Source organism: Dermacentor albipictus, chromosome 2, assembly GCF_038994185.2.
Source record: "Dermacentor albipictus isolate Rhodes 1998 colony chromosome 2, USDA_Dalb.pri_finalv2, whole genome shotgun sequence".
Classification (NCBI taxonomy): Eukaryota; Metazoa; Arthropoda; class Arachnida; order Ixodida; family Ixodidae; genus Dermacentor; species Dermacentor albipictus.
The window spans coordinates 38781896-38798978 of record NC_091822.1 but is presented as its reverse complement, the minus strand read 5'-3'; the positions used below and the strand labels follow the sequence as shown (position 1 = coordinate 38798978).

Genomic DNA, 17083 nt, shown 5'->3' with positions numbered 1-17083 from the left:
AAACACGCGCACTCTGCATTCATCACGTTATATGTGTGATTCTAACGAAGCAATTTGTAATCTGTAAATCGCACAATCAAAGAAAGCAAAACAAACAAACAAGGACGACAAACCGCCACATTGGCATGATAAAACAGAACGATAATCGTTACGCAAAGTTCCTGCGCATTCAAGAACTAGAGGTACTCAACGATTGTAAGAAAATAAGAAATAAACTAAATGCTGAACATAGGCAAAGTCATTCTACAATAGTGAATTTTCGCCAAGATTAGTTGAGATATTGAGATGCTCCACGCAAAATGTTAAATTAAGTTTTAGGTCGACGACAACGCGATGCACTACCTGATTACGTTTTTCACGATGGCCAAGAACTTGCTCGTAGAACTTGATGATTACGTCAATAAGCATTTTGTAAGATCAGCGGTATCAACCACAGGTTGTACTGCAACAAGAAGTTTGACTTCTATCTGTGCTGACAGTCTGTTTCTTGTGCCAAATGATGGTTTTAATGTTCACAGCACATTCATAAACTTAAATAACAGCAGAGCCCTAAATGCAGAAAATTTTCAAATTAGGCCCGTTAAATGCGGTCTGGAATTTGCCGTAGCTATGTTGGCGCATATATTCAATTTGTTTCTTTCGTCAGGTGTTTTCTCGCAGGCTATGAAGAAAACCATGGCCTCAGTTCTTTACACTGGTGGGGAAAAAATGCTGATTCTCCCATATTTGAGAGTAGATGGAGACATGAAATGACTACCGGCAATGTATAATGCTTGGAGATGACACTAGCCACAATATTAAAACGGCCGTAGTGAATGTTCGCAACTTCACACCACACCGCACAACACCGCACTCTTCCTTGCTACACTGTGCACGGGTCCATATGTACGATGCTCGGCTAGAAGAATTCAACCAGCGGTTGCCGGCATGACAGGCAACCAAAAACACCAGGGAGATAGAGCACCCTAGCAAGCTAGAAGAAAAGAGCCTTAAGCAGGCGTCACGCAGAGTGGCGCCACTTCTCGAGGTGACGCAGAACCCGCGCCGTTAAACTAACGGGCTGCTAGCGTTTCAAAGAGAACACACGACCCTGCTTCAGTGCAAGAAGATGTCAATGAAGTGTATGGTGCCCTGTTTACACCTTTTGAACGTGGCCCTATTGGAAATTCCAAATAAAACTTTACCGTAGTGGCAGTTATAGCTTGAGCCATGGCGGGAACAAACATTAGGAAGAACTTGGAAGCAATATTTTTTGTATGTTGGTTGATGAGTAGCTAGCGTATGTAAGGCGGTCCTGTACAAAGGGTTAGGGACCAAGCAACATATTTCGTTAAGTTTTGATTGATTGCCCGTATGATCTCGTTTTGTTGCCCTCTTGAATGCACAGATAACAGCTCTGAATATTGGCTCAACGTCATTTGAAGGTAGCCGATAACCGAAGCTAAAAGGATATCTTGCTTATGACCAGGCTGCAAACTGTGAACCGGTAAATGTTATTCCTGTTTTTCTAGGAGCCCTGAAAAAATAATTTCCGCTCACCTAACTAAAACGAATGTAGTGCTAACAAGCAAGAGAAGTTGGGGCGATGTATGCAGAGCGCTGCCGTAAGCGCTTGGTAACACACTGTTCGCAAGAGTGTGCCCGTAGCATTATGAAATAAAAGATATGATCATTATTGTGAAGATCAACTTACTCGTCTTGAGATGCTGAAAAGAGAAGTACGAGCAGGCTCACTAGTTGAGAATAATTCGCAAGATAACTTAAGTAGCTATTGACAGCGAAATACCTGCACGTAAGAAAATTTTAACGCATCCTTACTATTGGGTATCTAGTCAGCGCGTTTCCTGTTTCACGAGTGGATGGGGCTAAATTGAGAAGCTTCGTTTGACCAGCAGTGCCGGAATGTAGTGTTTGAGCTCAGCAGCTCAATGCAGAAGCATTGCGCTGCTGAGCAGGAGGTCGCTGGTTCAATACTGGCCAGATTCGAATTCCAGGTGGAATGGGAACAGTCGCAGTTACAAAAAGGTGAAGCCTTGATAGGATATCAGAATATCATACAACTACGCAAAGTGACGTTGTTAGCTCTGTCACCCTCGTAAATTGGAATGACGATTAGTTAAGTAATATCAGTAACTTAAGTAGTTAGGAAGCACGGTGTAACGTGCACAAAAGAATACATTGGCAGACGTCACTCGCTGGCAAAACGCTGGTGTGATAAAGGACGCTAGCAGAAGCCTCTCTCTTCAACGTCTCTACTGAACGGAACCTCCGCCACTGACCATGTGGGGAGAGAGCGCTCGAGAATCCACCAGCCATCTCGGCTCGCCCAGCTTTTGCACCCGCGCCACATTACCTCCGGAAATGGACGCCAGGGCAGCGCATGCGTTCCCTCACGCTGACAGGCATGCGCGTCCATAGCCGTGCTAGCAGACGACACTTGGGTACACTTGTTTCCCTCCAGTAGACGCCTGAACACGATATCACGCGTCGGAGTTAATTTAACACGGGTGGTTAAAATTAATTTGGAGTCTCCCACTCCGGCGTTTCTCCTAATCATATACTTGCTTGAGCACGTAAAACCTCATAACTTAATTATTTATAGTTTCTCTGCGGCACCGGTAGCGTCGCCACGACGCGGCGATTTCATGCCCTCAGTGGAAAGCAGGTGGCATTGGCAGGCGGCGCTATGATTATTCGCTAAATGTGTATCTTGTGATTTGTGTTCGTACGTTTTTCGTACTACATAAATATCTACTACTACTCCAGGTTACAGATAGTTTTAATTATCCCCTAATTATGATGACATTCGTGAAGACAGGGTTGTAATCAGCATGTAAAAGCTAAGCCATAAACACGCATAGCGCACCGGGCGCCAACTTCCGCCTGGAGAAAGCCCTGGTAAGTTTTAATTATGTATTGCCCTAAATATTATTCGTTCATTGCCTTTACTTCTACTTTTACTTTCCTCAACCACATATCCATTCTGCTAACTATTATTTTAAAGCCCTAGACAACGGGCAGAGAAACTGCGCCCTCATGTTAACAAACTAAGCTGAATAGTTTCTGCACAATTTTTACGCACCGCGCAGGTGCAGCCGTCATCAGCAAATGTTCCGTGTACTCACATCATCTCATCTGGCTTAGAACAAGTGCACTAAGCCTTTGACCTATACTAGAACACTTTCTGTTTGTGTTTTATCCTTGTACGTAATAAAGCTCCATGCCCGAATTCTTCACAGAGCAAGATGTTTCTGCATCTCTGACTATACCTTTGGCAAATCGTTCACTGCGCTTTTCACGCTGTTAACGCAATATTTACTAGTTAGTTTTCGGGCTTTCCCTATGTCCTGTGAGTTGAAGTTTTTTTTGTCTAATACTTGCAGAAACGCTCCGATCTCAATCCAATAGGGTGGTAGTATGCGGCAGAGCATTACATCCGAGATCTATGGCGCAGTGCAAAAATACCGCGCTGCACTTACACGTGGATGAAGTATTGCCCTATTTGTTCTGGGCAGTCTTCGTTCTTAAGGAGACGCTGTGTCGTGCAGCAGCAGTATGTTCCGTGCATTGAGGGAACATTAGAGATTCCCGGGTGTTCAAAATTATTCCGGAGTCCCCCACTAGGGCATGCCTCATAATGAAAATTGTTTTGTCAAATTTAAGTTTTGCCACTAAAAACCCCACAATTCATAAAGAAGCTGTGTTATTCGGCAATGTCTTCTATCAGTGCAAAAGAAGCAATAATAACTAGGCCTTATGCCAGCATTATCCTTTGTTTTTTGTTATGTCACTAATTAGGTTACTGCAATATACATTTACCTACCCAGTTGAACTTTTTGCAATTTAGCTAAACTAAAATGTCGGGTGCACGCGATACTTTGTAATAGACTCATTTCATTGGGTAATGTTTGTATTTCTTAAAAATGACGAGTAGATTTTTCGTTTCCCGCCTTCCTTGTGTAGTCCTCAAGTGACAAGTTGATCTGCTAACGTCCAAATACTAATAACATAAATTACGTTGGGAAGCATGTAATATTACCTACATTCCCTTTCAAGGTTTCTCGCAGGTTATGGTTCATGTTTTGAGATAGGCTGACGTATACGTCACAATATCAGTTTAGTAGTTTTAAAAAGTCCACATCCACATATCAGGCATTAAAACAATCGTGCGTTTTACCTTAAATGCTGTTAGTTGTCTTGAATTTATTCTAGATGCACTGAATTAGTTTCCTCGAAGTCCGCACAATGCGCCAACGACAACTGCGTAGTTAAGAGGACAAACTTCCTTGTTGCTCGCCACCCAGTTGTTGCTCGCCACCCACACCGAAGACTTCGAGCGACTTTACCCTGCTTAAGCTAGTACTGGGACCAGGGCGGAGAAGGAACACCACATAGCGCTATTAGTCCCAGTATCGAGTAATATGTTCCGGATCTGCGCGGTAACTTCAATTCCATCATCCAGTCAAGTATATTGAGTTTTTACAAGTCTTAAGGAGACCGAATTAACTGACAAATTGTAATGCCCATATTTTCAACTGGATGTATTTGCTTCTGCTTGGTAAAGGTTAAGCTTGAATGAGACGGTACTTATTGTAATGTGCCTCGTGCTTCGCGGTTATTTTCCAGTTAGGCTCGCTTATTCAGTCACATTGTGAAATTTATCCATACTCACACACCCTCATCATAGCTCTTTTGTGGACATGATAATAACCTGAAGTGGACATGTTAGGTATTGAGTAAGAGAATTAACCCACGGTGTATTAGAGTGATGCACAAAATATTACGTTCTCTGTTCCTGTAGAACCATCAGAACGGTTAAGGCAAACGCTGTGTGTGTGTGTGGGGGGGGGGGTTGTCAGGCGATTAGGTGGAGCGACGAGAGTAAGCTACCTTTAGACTTAGACACAGGATGCAGCAGACAAGAACAACCTAGATCAAGGCTGCTAGATATTACGGGTACACCTTTGTCCTGCAGAAAACCTAAACATGCTAGGGACTGTCACCGAGAAAGTGAATTTACCGCACTGCGTATCGAAGCTCACTCAAGTACTTGACATAATTTATGCACGACACTTACATATTGCTGTTTCCGAAGTCGGAAAGTCCACCACGGAGTAGACGCTCGACGCATAGTCGTACGGATCTTCTGAAATGAAACCAAGTGCATGTTTTTCACAAAATATTTGCTTCACAGCAGTTTATGCACGCAAGCTTTAAGAACACATGCCCCTTGCCACAAAACATGGCAATTCTCGCGACGCAACATAATTTGGAGGCTTTTCAGAAAACATATTGTTCACCGCCGTTTATTCATAAAAGCTTTAAAAACACATTTGCATTTCCACAAAAGAAGGTGGTTCTCGCGAAGCAACCCTCTTGGGGTCGGGGTTTTCGGCTTCAGCCGAAAAAAAGAAAAGAAGCCGACCGAGCCATTGCTTCCGTAAATAACTTTTTATTCAGATAATATTAGTAAAATCAGTAATGTTGAATGCTGGGCTAGTAGATTACTGGCACTATGAAACATTGCCTCAACGCCCACGAGATGCATAGAGCGGGAGTGCCGCATCGGTGCTTAAGCTCCAAAATCACGCGTCCGGTGATGCCTCGAGCGGAGTATCTCCATTCTTGGCGCTGCAGTCATGTTTCATAATGCCAGTGAATTCGCGTTCATTCGAAAACTGTCGCCCTGCAGCTGCGAGCCTGCGTGCGCTGCGGTCTCTTTGACTGCGGTCTGCGTGCACCGCATTTCGCCGATTTAGTGCTCGAGCGTGCCGGAAAATGAAATAAATACTACGCAAAACTCGTTTGGCATGGGCTAAGTGACTCCGCCTTAAGCGGTCAGCCAGTACGTTAAATTCACTAGCGGCCGGAAGGCGCATTCTCCGCAACTGCATTTCAACCGAAATTACTTATTAAGCGCGTAAGTAATAAGGAGGTTTTCTGTCATTGTTGACACAGCGAGGCTGTGTGAGTGAGACTACAGGCGAAGGCAAAACAATTTTGTTCTGTATGGGTTAATTAGAGACGAACTGAAACTATATAATTGTTTTTTGTCTCTTTAAAAGCGTTTTACGAGATGTTTACAGTGTTCTCTCGCTGCGCTTGGAGTATCAAAGAGGCAGTAATCTTTATTTAAATAGAAAATATGGGCCGCGATATTGGAAACCTGTGCTGAAATATTGAAGCGTGTAGTTTATTTGACTTCTGAGTAATTACCAAATGCTCATTTGCTCTATATTTTTCTCCGTTCCACAATCTTCAAAAGGCAATGGCAAGCAACCGAGGCTGTCAATGTTGATGATTGACCGTTACTAATGTTACTAACCAGAGATTTGGCGAACAGAAAAAAAAAACGCTGGTAAGGTTGATGCGATAATTACGCACCGGAGAAAGCCTACGAACATTCATCTGCAAAAATTGAGTCCCCGAAAAAAAGGGAAAGGAACTTTTTACTGAACATAAAGACCGAAAAAGTACACCCGATTCCGTGAGATAGCCCCCCTTCCCCCACAAGAAAGAAATAAAAATGAAAATACGTGTACGCAATTGAAACACAGAATTTCCAGATAGAGAGTAAAAACAATGAGCAAAAGCTATTCTATAAAAGGGGACGTTTACTTTACGTACCTTGCTGCGAGTAGAAGCTCGTGTCGTCTCCTGAAATGAACAGCGAGCGTTGTCCACACATGTTTTCGAGAAATTTCTTTTTTGGTTCGGCTCGAATTACTTAACTATGCCATAAAGTGATATGCGGACAATCACAAAACGTAGTGGGGCTCACGATAAATTATACATAGTATTTTTTCGATCAATCGAAAAGAAAAAGAGTATATGCTCCATGCATGCGCCTTTAAACTGTGGAATGCAATTCAAAAGTTGCATAGACTGTGTTCTCGAAAACAAGTTCGTAAAACTAGTAAATTAACAACAGGAATGTAAAAACTGCTAATCTTTGTAATCATTCCCATTCCAAAATATATACATGTAGTTTAACTATACACAAAACTATATAATCGAAAGGATGCCCTTTCAGAACAGCGTACCAGACCTAAAATGGCTGTATTATGTATAACTTACGGGGACGAATTTTCGGTGGTCCCTTAGAGACAGGCAGTTAGTGCAAGACATTTTAGGGATGGTCTCTTTTAGACAACTTAAGAACAAGTCGTTCGCGTCTACGTGTTGCATCTATAGTAAAACGACGGCGTCTTCGTTTTATGTCTATCTAGACCGTGCGAGAAATGTAAACGCGTTTACCCATCGTTCCGCTGCTCACTCAGCTCGTTCCTGGGACGGCAGGCGCGTAGAGGTAGCCGGTGTACTTTCCCTCCAAAGGCGTGGACGGTAGCCTCCAAAGTTAGCACACGCTGGCACCTGGAAAAACCCTATGCGGAATGTTCCATCGTGGCGCGAATCGGTGTAGGCGGTTCCTGATGCTAAACCTCAGGCCGATACGCGCGAGAATGTTGGATAAAATTTTAATGTCGCGGTTCACCTCGGTGGATATTACGTCGAACATAGGTATCGTATCTCGCCCCGTTAGTAATATGTTACACAACGACACTAATCAGTTCGCTATGTTCTTAAATCCAGTACGTGCCTGTATTCTCTAATACGTGAGAAATACACTTGCTCTGCGGCAATGTAGCAGTACATATTTTGTCGCAGAAGAATTAATTTCGATCCCGTCTGTCCATTGGCCGACGTAATATCGCTTTGGCCGATGTGTAAAGTGATCTGCTTGTTTACATTGGTTGCTTTCTTAGGATTCTTGGAGCACAGATTGCTAGCTGCAACAGCCCCCAGGTATGGATTCGCACACGAAAGCGAAAATGGAGACCGCTGTTGCACATGGTTAGACGCATATCGAGCAAGTATGGCGGAGCGCGTGAAAAAGCGTGCCAAACGCTTGCGAAAGCGGTCGCGGTTGGAAGGGTTCTTTACGGGGCACCCTTGTACGAATTCTCTGAACGAGACCTCGGCGACATCGAAAAGTTACACAGGGCCGCCCTCCGTACGATCACTGGGTTTCCAAAGCACGCGAGGAACGAGGTCCTGCTCAAGCTCGTAGCGATTCCACCCATACGGGACATAATCAGTGAAGCACGAATTCGAATGCGATCCCGGTTGGAAAACACGACCCAAGGAAAACAGATCATGGCATGGGATAAACAAGTCCATGCGAAGCCAGAGCCCGCGGAAGCGACCATAACGCCACCATGGGAAGCACCACTAGGCCTACGGAGGCAACAACGCCCTATCGCCAGACGAAACGCGGAAGCTAGAAAAATATTTGAAAAGAGATTGGGATTAAGCACGCCGCAGCACACCACTGACATATACACGGACGCTGCAATCACAAACGACGTAGCAAGCATGGCCTGGGTTAGCACATCTGCACCCCAACACAATGGCTATCACACATGTCAGCTTCCTGAGGGTGCAACCTTGCACGCTGAGCTCTTGACTATATGGGGAGCGGTCAACACCATTCCCATTGACATGGGAGACATTGTAGAGCAGAGTGTGCGAAATAATTATCGGATCCTTACTGATTCGTACGAAGCAGTGGCCGAATTAACGGGGCCTACGACAGATGATGCGGTGGCCAACGACACCAGAAAAAAGCTAAAGAGAATACAGGACAATGGGACAAATGTTGAAATCCTATGGACACCGTGGCACACCGGCACGGATGGGGGAAACGCAGCCGCTCACGCTGCTGCCGCGCAAGCGGGTGGGCTTGATTACACGTACAGCTCTCCACACTCCATTTCCTCGCCAAACCCCGCGGACCAAAACCCATACCTAAAGATATTGGCCGCAGGCTCTCCTAGCAGAGCACTGATGCATTACATTCGTACTAAAATAAAAGCAGACAGTAAACGGAGATTATTAGAAGCTACACCAATACATGTGTTTGACGACAAGGGCGGGCTTACCCGCACGGAAGAGGTTTTCTTGAATAAGGTTACGGCAAACGCTGCATACACACCACACATACTTGACAAATGGCACCAACCCAAACAAGCTACGATTGCGAAGACTTACACCCGATGTACACATTGCCAGGAGTCATGCAGAGCAGACTTGCAACACCTCATTTGGAGCTGTGCAGCTTTTTCACAAGGGAGATCCAACGTTCAGCATCTACTACACGGAGACATTAGAACATTAGGAATTGCAATACAAACTAACCCTGAAACACAGAAAGCCATTGCGACATATGGCAGACAAAGTGGCCTGTTTCGAGTACTGTAGAAGGGGTCGATCAGCTCATGCGAGAGCGGCGGAACTGAACATGCACCTGGCCTGCATAAAGCGGAAGAACCCAGACTGAGATGAAGAAGTGTTTCAGCCATCAGCCTGGGTACCCACATTCCTTTCCCTCCTAATCCCCATCAGCGGCCTCGAGCCGTCCCCTTCCTTAAAATAAAGGCTTTATTCATTCATTCATCCCGTCTGGAGCACCAAGCCGACGTCAATATTTTCTGATTCATTAGACCCTAAAGCTAATACTAAGTCTACGTGTACTGTGTAAATACCCCTCCAGAAACCTCGCAACGCTTCTTTCATGTCAAGACTCAGTTTACGTGAAAATGGGATCTGAAGAGTCCGAATACAATTGTCAATTTTTTTTTTCATTTTATTGCTGGAGCGCTGATCTATCACTTTAGCTTGATTGAATACTTGCCTTTGGTGTCCCTTTAAAGCCGAGTGCATGAAGGAAGTCCGTCTGATCGGGATGACGTAATCTTCAATGTCGGGGTGAGGACATTAAGCGTGCGAAGGATCAAAATCGTTTTCAGTGACTACACGCGGCAGCCTTGTTCACAATTAGCCATTGTGGATATTGTTAGCTCATTGTGAACCTGGGTTTCGTGTTTTTTCTTTGAACGGCCGGATTTTTGAGTCGCACCTTAATGAAAGTGCATCGACCGGATGCATGAAGTTGTGTGGACCACCGGGAACCCAAATTCCGAGGTAGGGGACCTCTTTTTCCGAATTTAGAGGACTTTTGTGTGCCGAGAGGAGCGTCTACCACTGGGCCTAACGTAGACTTCGGCCTTGGCCGGGGGAACGGTAGGCCCAGCCCGAGCCTCGGTGAAGCCGCCAGCGGAACATCGAACCATCGGTGAATACGCAAGTGAGCATTGACCTAAGATGATTACCGCTATGCGTGTAGAGGTGGACGGCATCGAAATTTCGCCGGACCAGTGCACAAGATCGCAAGGCTGGAAAACTGCCGGTGAGAGAGTCAGGCACAAAGGCATAGGCAAGATAGGCCTAAATCCCGTACTTCAGACGAGCCAAGATGGCGCCAAGGCCACGGCTAATGTCAACAACCTCGGTGGTGGTGCCACTGGCAGCGATACACGTCACTCAAGGGCGAAACACATAAACAAAGGCAAATTGTTGAAAGGCGCGCGCATGCCAAACTTGCCACGCGGCGACATAAAAATCGTGTTACGACCGCGAGGCGGGCTCCACGTGAGTGACGTGACTCGTGTTGAACTTAGTCGTGCAATTGCGGCGGCGGCACAGGTCCCCGCCAATGAAGCAAGTGAAGACGTCGTGTGCCCCAACCTACAGCAAAATATCGTAGTGGTGAGCACATCCAAGAGAGAGCACGCCGACCGATACGCTGCAGTAGGAAGAATCGACATACGCGGCACGGCGCAAGAAATAAGTACCTACGAAACGGCCCCCCACGGCACGGTGAAGGGCGTCATAAGGGCCTTCCCACTCGAGGATACGGCCCAGGAGATTCAGGACAATGTTGTGCACAAGCATAACCCAACGGCCCTACAGGCAAACTGAATCGGTAAGACCCGATCAGTGGTCATTGCTTTCGACGGGCACAAATTACCCAATTGCGTGAGATACGGTAATCTTCTCACGGAGTGCACATTGCACAGAAAACAAATTGACGTATGCTATGCGTGCGGAAGAGTGGGCCACAGAATGGACGTGTGCCCGGATCCTTCGAACACGATCTGCCGAGGGTGCGGAATCTCCAACCCCACCGAAGACCACAGATGTGTCCCGAAGTGTGGCCTGTGCGGAGGCAAACACCTGACCGCGGACAAGGCCTGCAAAGCCCGCTTCAAGACGCCCTACGTGGTCCGCCGGCGACGCTGGGAACGGCGCCGAGCAGAGGAAGAAGACGCCGGGAGAAGAAACCAAGACAAGAGAGGTCCTGCAGGCGGACCCCGCCGTAGCGCCTCCAAACAACGGGGCCGGTCCCACACGCCAGACCGCAGCCGCAATAACAGTGGCGGCGGAAACGGCCGCCGGAGTCGCTCCCGCTCGAAGATACCATCCGGTGGCAGCAACGGTGGCGGCAACCGCCGCTCGCGCTCCCGGACCAGTTCGAGATCCAGGGCCAGGTCAAGGTCCCGGAGCGAGTCAACCGGACGCCGAGGGATCGCCGAGAAAAAGGTGGGCTGGACCAACAGGTCTCCCGTCGCTCGAACCAGCGACACCGAGTTCCCACCGTTCAGCCCCTCTCAACCCCTTAACTCGCAAGCGAATCTGCAAAAGGACAGTAACGAAGTTTTAGAACTTAAGAGGATCATAGAGCGCCAAAACGCTTAGATTCAGGAGCATAACGCCCAAATACGGGCGCTTATGAATAAGATCGAAGCGTTGGCGAATAACGGCAGTTCACCAAATGCTAGCCCCCAAAACAACATCACGGCGGCAAACAACGCCGCAGGCTTGCGCAGGTTGCCGCGGAGGGACCCCCCTTCACCCCGCCTAGGGCGGGTGGCGAGAGAGGCTGGGGTTACGCAACGTGCATCAAATAATCAAGAGGCGATGGACGCCGAAATTAGCCCCGCGAGCGGAGAGGAAGTGACGACCGCAGAGACCGCGACCACGGCAACGGCACAGATCTCGCGAGGAGAGCTGACGGCCATTTTGGCCGCAATTTCCCAAATTAATGAAAGGCTAAGCAAAATGGACGCCCGACTCGAAGCTGTCGAGAGTCAGCCTCAGATGCGATCGGTGAAGCACAAGCGCCTAGCGCCAAAAGTAGCCTCAACAGCGGTGAGGAACCGCTTCGCGTCCCTGAAAAAGGAGCGGTCTGAAAAAATCAAAGGCGCGATCGCGAAAAGGCGCAATCGACTCGAGACGTCCGGAAAGGATGATGCAGAAGCCAAGTAGGAAGCACAAGAAGAAAACCGGGGGGGATACCACCGTAATTTACCAATGGAACTGCCGCGGGATTCGCAACAAAGAAGCGGAACTATTATTACACATTGACGCGCAAGAAAACAAGCCCGATGTAATTGCTTTACAAGAAACAAACGGGAAACCAAAACTCCCGGGGTACGTAACTTACACGGACCCCACGGAGAGAGGAACGGCGGTGCTCGTCCGCAGCAACGTGGCGCCAACTCAACATGTCACGGCGCAGGGTGGGTGCGAGCACACGCTGGTCGAAATTCATGCGAGAGAAATTGGCAGCTTCGGCAATTTATTTGTAATGAGCGCGTACTGCCGGCCGTCACAATGGCAGTACGAATTTGACCGCATCGTGAGCCAGGCGAAAGGGTTGGCGGGGACCAGACCGCTTCTGATACTCGGCGACTTTAACGCCCCTCACACAACGTGGGGCTATAAGTTTCAGTCCAAGAGAGGAAAAGCATTGGCCAAAGCAATGGAGGATCACGAGATGGCCCTCCTGAACGAGCCGGACGTAACCACCAGAAGAGGCAACAGTGCCGCGAGGGACACCACGCCAGACCTGTCGTGGTTATCAGGCACGCTAGACGTCTCCTGGAGAAGCGAAGAAGTGGACCTGGGGTCTGACCACAGCGTGATCGGCATCACGATCCGAGGCTCCCGATATCGGGCTATGCTGGGGACGGCGCGGATCACGGATTGGGACAAGATGAGAAAGTTTACCCAAAAACAAGAGGAGGTGTCCGAGGAAGAATCGGGACAAGCTGAAACACAAAGGACCTACACCAAATGGGCGAGGGAACAGAAGAAGGCCCTCGATAAATTTACCAAAGAAGTCGCAACGACGTCGCAGACACCGTACGTGGACGCCAGACTGACCCACATGTGGGCGGCCCGACACTCGTTAACGCGGTGGTGGAAACGTCAGAGACACAACAGAAAGCTGGCCAAGCGCATAGCGTTCTTGAACAAACAGATCGCCGAGCACGCGGCCAAACTATGTAAGGAAAATTGGCTGAAGACCTGCGACGGCCTGCAGGGCCAGCTCTCGACGTGGAAGACGTGGTGTCTCTTGAGGCATCTGATTGACCCGCTGAGTAGCAAAACTGCGACCAATCGCAACCTCACCACAGTATTGAACACGTACAAGGGAGATGGCCGCAGGCTCCTGGAAGACCTGAAGGCCAAGTACTTAAAGACAGAGAAGGGCCAGTACCCGGTGCCCGAGAGGTACGAAGGACCCAACAACGAAGAACTGGACCGGCCGTTTACCATGACGGAACTGTGGACAGCGATAGATGACAGTAACAAGAGAAGTGCACCCGGCAGGGACGCCATAACTTCCAAATTACTCGGTAACATGAGCGGTACAGCGGCCAGCAGCCTCCTAGAGGACATTAACGAAGCCTGGGAGAGCTCGCAGTTGCCGAAGGAATGGAAGGACGCCGAGGTCCGCTTCAGTCCAAAGCCCGGCAAGGCCCTCACGATAGACAACATGCGGCCCATCTCTCTCACATCCTGCGTAGGGAAGGTGATGGAGCGCATGGTCCTTCGCCGGCTGCAGAAGCACCTCGAAGAAACGGATCAGGTGCCAGAGACGATGTACGGCTTCAGGCAACATCTCAGCCCCCAAGACGTGATGATCCAGCTCCACGAACTGGTCGTCAAGCCGGCAAAGAGGCACGCGCCGCGCGGGCTACTCGCCCTGGACCTGAAGGGAGCGTTTGACAACGTGTCCCACGCGAGCGTGTTGCAGAATCTAAACAAAACCCGGTGTGGCCGAAAGACATTTGGCTACATAAAATATTTTCTGTCAAACCGAACGGTGACCATCAGGATAGGGGAGGAGAAGTCGGGCCCTGTCGAACTCGGCGATAGGGGCACCCCTCAGGGATCAGTCTTGTCGCCCCTGCTCTTCAATCTGGCCCTGCTGCCCCTGCCCGATCTACTCAAGCAAATTGAAGGCGTGAAGCACGCGTTCTACGCCGACGATATTACGTTGTGGACGGCCCGAGCCGGATCCGATGCCTGGATGGAGGAAGTCTTGCAGCGGGCGGCAACGACCGTGCATGAGTACGCAAAGTCGTGCGGACTGAGCTGCGCTCCCCAGAAATCAGAGCTGCTCATGATCCAACCGGGAAAATCCAAGGAACTGCCGCCGAACGTGACTATCACCATCGCCGCAACTACCATCAAGCCAACACAGCAGATTAGGATTCTCGGCCTACTACTTCAGAGCGACGGGAAGGCACAGGCCGCCATCACAAAGATCAAGACTTCAACCGAACAGATACCTGGTATGATTCGTAGGGTATCTACTAGAAACCGAGGCCTTAAAGAGGACAATGCCATGCGCCTGGTACGCGCGTTCGTCGTGTCGCGGGTTACCTACGCCGCACCGTATCTCCAGCTGACGAAGGCGAATAGGGACACCCTAAACACGATGCTTCGTAAGGCAACGAAACAAGCACTGGGCATGCCTGTTTACTCGTCCACTCAAAAACTGCTAGACATGGGCGCCCACAACACGATGGAGGAGCTCATCGAAGCCCACCTCTCCAATCAGAGAATCCGGCTCAGTCACACGGAACACGGACGAGCCGTCCTAGGCAAAATAGGATGGCAGATCGAGCCAGTACCCATCAAGACGGCCCTTCAGGAAGACTGGAAAACGATCATTCAGACGAAACCCCTTCCTCGGAACATGACGCCGGGCAAGGACGACGAGAGGCGCACCGCGTGAGCTAAAGGACTAGCCCGGAAGCTGGAAGAGAACCCCAGGGTCCTCTACGCGGACGCCTCGCTCCGAAAACACAGTGACCGTGCAGCGGTGGTGGTTACATCAAAAGACAGGCTGATTGTCAGCGCGTCCCTGAAGACAACAGACCCCGCAGTAGCCGAAGAAGCGGCCGTGGCCCTCGCACTCGCACAGCCGAGCGTGAACACCGTAGTCACAGACTCAAAGACTGCCTACAGAAGCTTCCGCAGGGGGGTAATCTCCTCCGCGGCCCGAGCCATTCTAGCCAAGCACAAGCCTCCGGGAAGAGCCATAGAGCTCGTGTGGGTCCCGGCTCACTCGCAGGTAGCAGGCAACACCATCGCCGACTACCATGCCCGAGAAATGTCAATCCGGGCCGAGCACGAGCCGGAAGAGCTACCGCACCCGGTTACCAGCTTTCGGGACATTACCCGGATGTACCGAGAGGAAAGGTGCAGACTGCCAGAACCGCACCCCAAACTCACTAGGCAACAACAGACGATCCTGCGTCGAGCGCAGGCGGGATCGCTTGCGCATCCCGTACTGATGAACCGCATGTACCCTGCGGAATACGATATGTTCTGTCCTTTTTGCAGAAGAGAAAAGGGCACCCTGCCGCACGTCTTGGCAGAGTGCACAGAACTCAAGACCCCCCCTCCTCCCCTTCCCACCAACGCCCCCAGTCCCCAACCCCTTGAGCGATGGGAGACCTTGTTATCCAGCCCCGCCCTACCGATTCAGCTCGCACTGACGGACAGGGGCCAGGAGCTGCTGGAAACATATGGGTCCCGTAACTAGGGAACCACCCCGTCTGGTGCCTGCGTGCACCACCGATTTATTTCGGGCCCAGCAAATGTTGCTTCATCATCATCTGTGGGAGAGCCCAAACATTAAAGATGACTGATTCTATATTTACAGGTGATCAACGGCACAAAGCAGCACAGGAGTTAGCAAGGAAGCCGTACTGAAGCATTCAATAACAGAATAAACCACCTGGCGTGCTTACATGCGTGTCCGAAGCTGGATACCATTTATTTGTTGCGCTCAAATAAAATATCAGCATAGAAACTCAACCGGTGTTGTCTAAGTATGCGTAAGTAATGTGCAACTTGCGCAACTGTTAGTGTCAATGTTATCACACTGGATCCAACACTAAGCACTTATCAACCCTTATCGATTGTTATCAACTTAACGAAATAAATCCTGATATGACTGTGCTTTTGCGCATGACTAGAAAGAAACCTCCTATCCCCTTTAGTTACTCTGCTTACGGCACTACTATCTCGGAAGTCGAAAAATACAAATATTTAGGTGTTTTAATAAATTCCCAGCTTAACTGGAGCGACCATGTTGATTACATTTGTTCATCTGCATTAAAAAAACTTGAATTTTTGAAACACAAGCTCAAAGGAGCACCCAGTCACGTTAGGCTATTAGCCTATAACTCTCTTATTCGGCCCAAACTTGAGTATGCGGCTATAGTGTGGGACCCGTACACCAACAAAGATATAGCAAAAATAGAAAACGTGCAAAGACGGGCTGTGCGCTTCATTTACAATAAATTCAAGAGAACTGATTCCCCATCTGCTTTAATGGCCTCCAACGAAATTAAACCTCTTCATATAAGATGGCAAATTGCTCGATTAACGTTTCTTCATTCATTCATCCAGGTAAAGTTTGGAATTTCTTCTTCACGTTATGTTACATCTTCCACTACATGAAAAAGCCGTCACCAACATACCCGTGCCCTAACACCATATTTTGCGAAAACAAACTTGTTTAAATACTCGTACTTTCCGCGCACAATAAATGATTGGAATGCACTGCCTGAACAGATTGTCTCAAGTGACAGTTTCGGAAAAATCTTAGAAATGAATTTTCATGCGCTGATTGATGTGCGATATATTTCCTTTGACTTGTTTCGCTCATTTGTATCATGTAACCAACCTTTTGTCTATGCAATAACTTTATGCCGTTTGTAAATATGGCTTGTTATCTGCCCTTCCTGCTTGGACCACATGAGGTCTGCAGTATTATGTATATAAAAAAAAATCTCGCTCTTATCGGTGCTCAACAACCTTATCAGAATTTCTCAGACCCTTACAGGCTCTTATCGCTCTTTAGCACCTTGTCAAT

General features: G+C 48.4%; 1 protein-coding gene across 1 annotated transcript in view; it reads right to left on the bottom strand.

Moving 5' to 3' along the window:
* LOC135918256 (uncharacterized) overlaps positions 1-17083 on the bottom strand; it is a 185463-nt gene that overhangs the window by 156688 nt on the left and 11692 nt on the right. Inside the window, exons 2-4 of the mRNA XM_070532839.1 lie at positions 7258-7374; positions 6628-6657; positions 5078-5146 (exon numbers count right to left, since the gene is read on the bottom strand). The gene's annotated coding sequence lies outside the window, so the exon portion shown is untranslated. The remainder of the gene's footprint in view (positions 1-5077; positions 5147-6627; positions 6658-7257; positions 7375-17083) is intronic.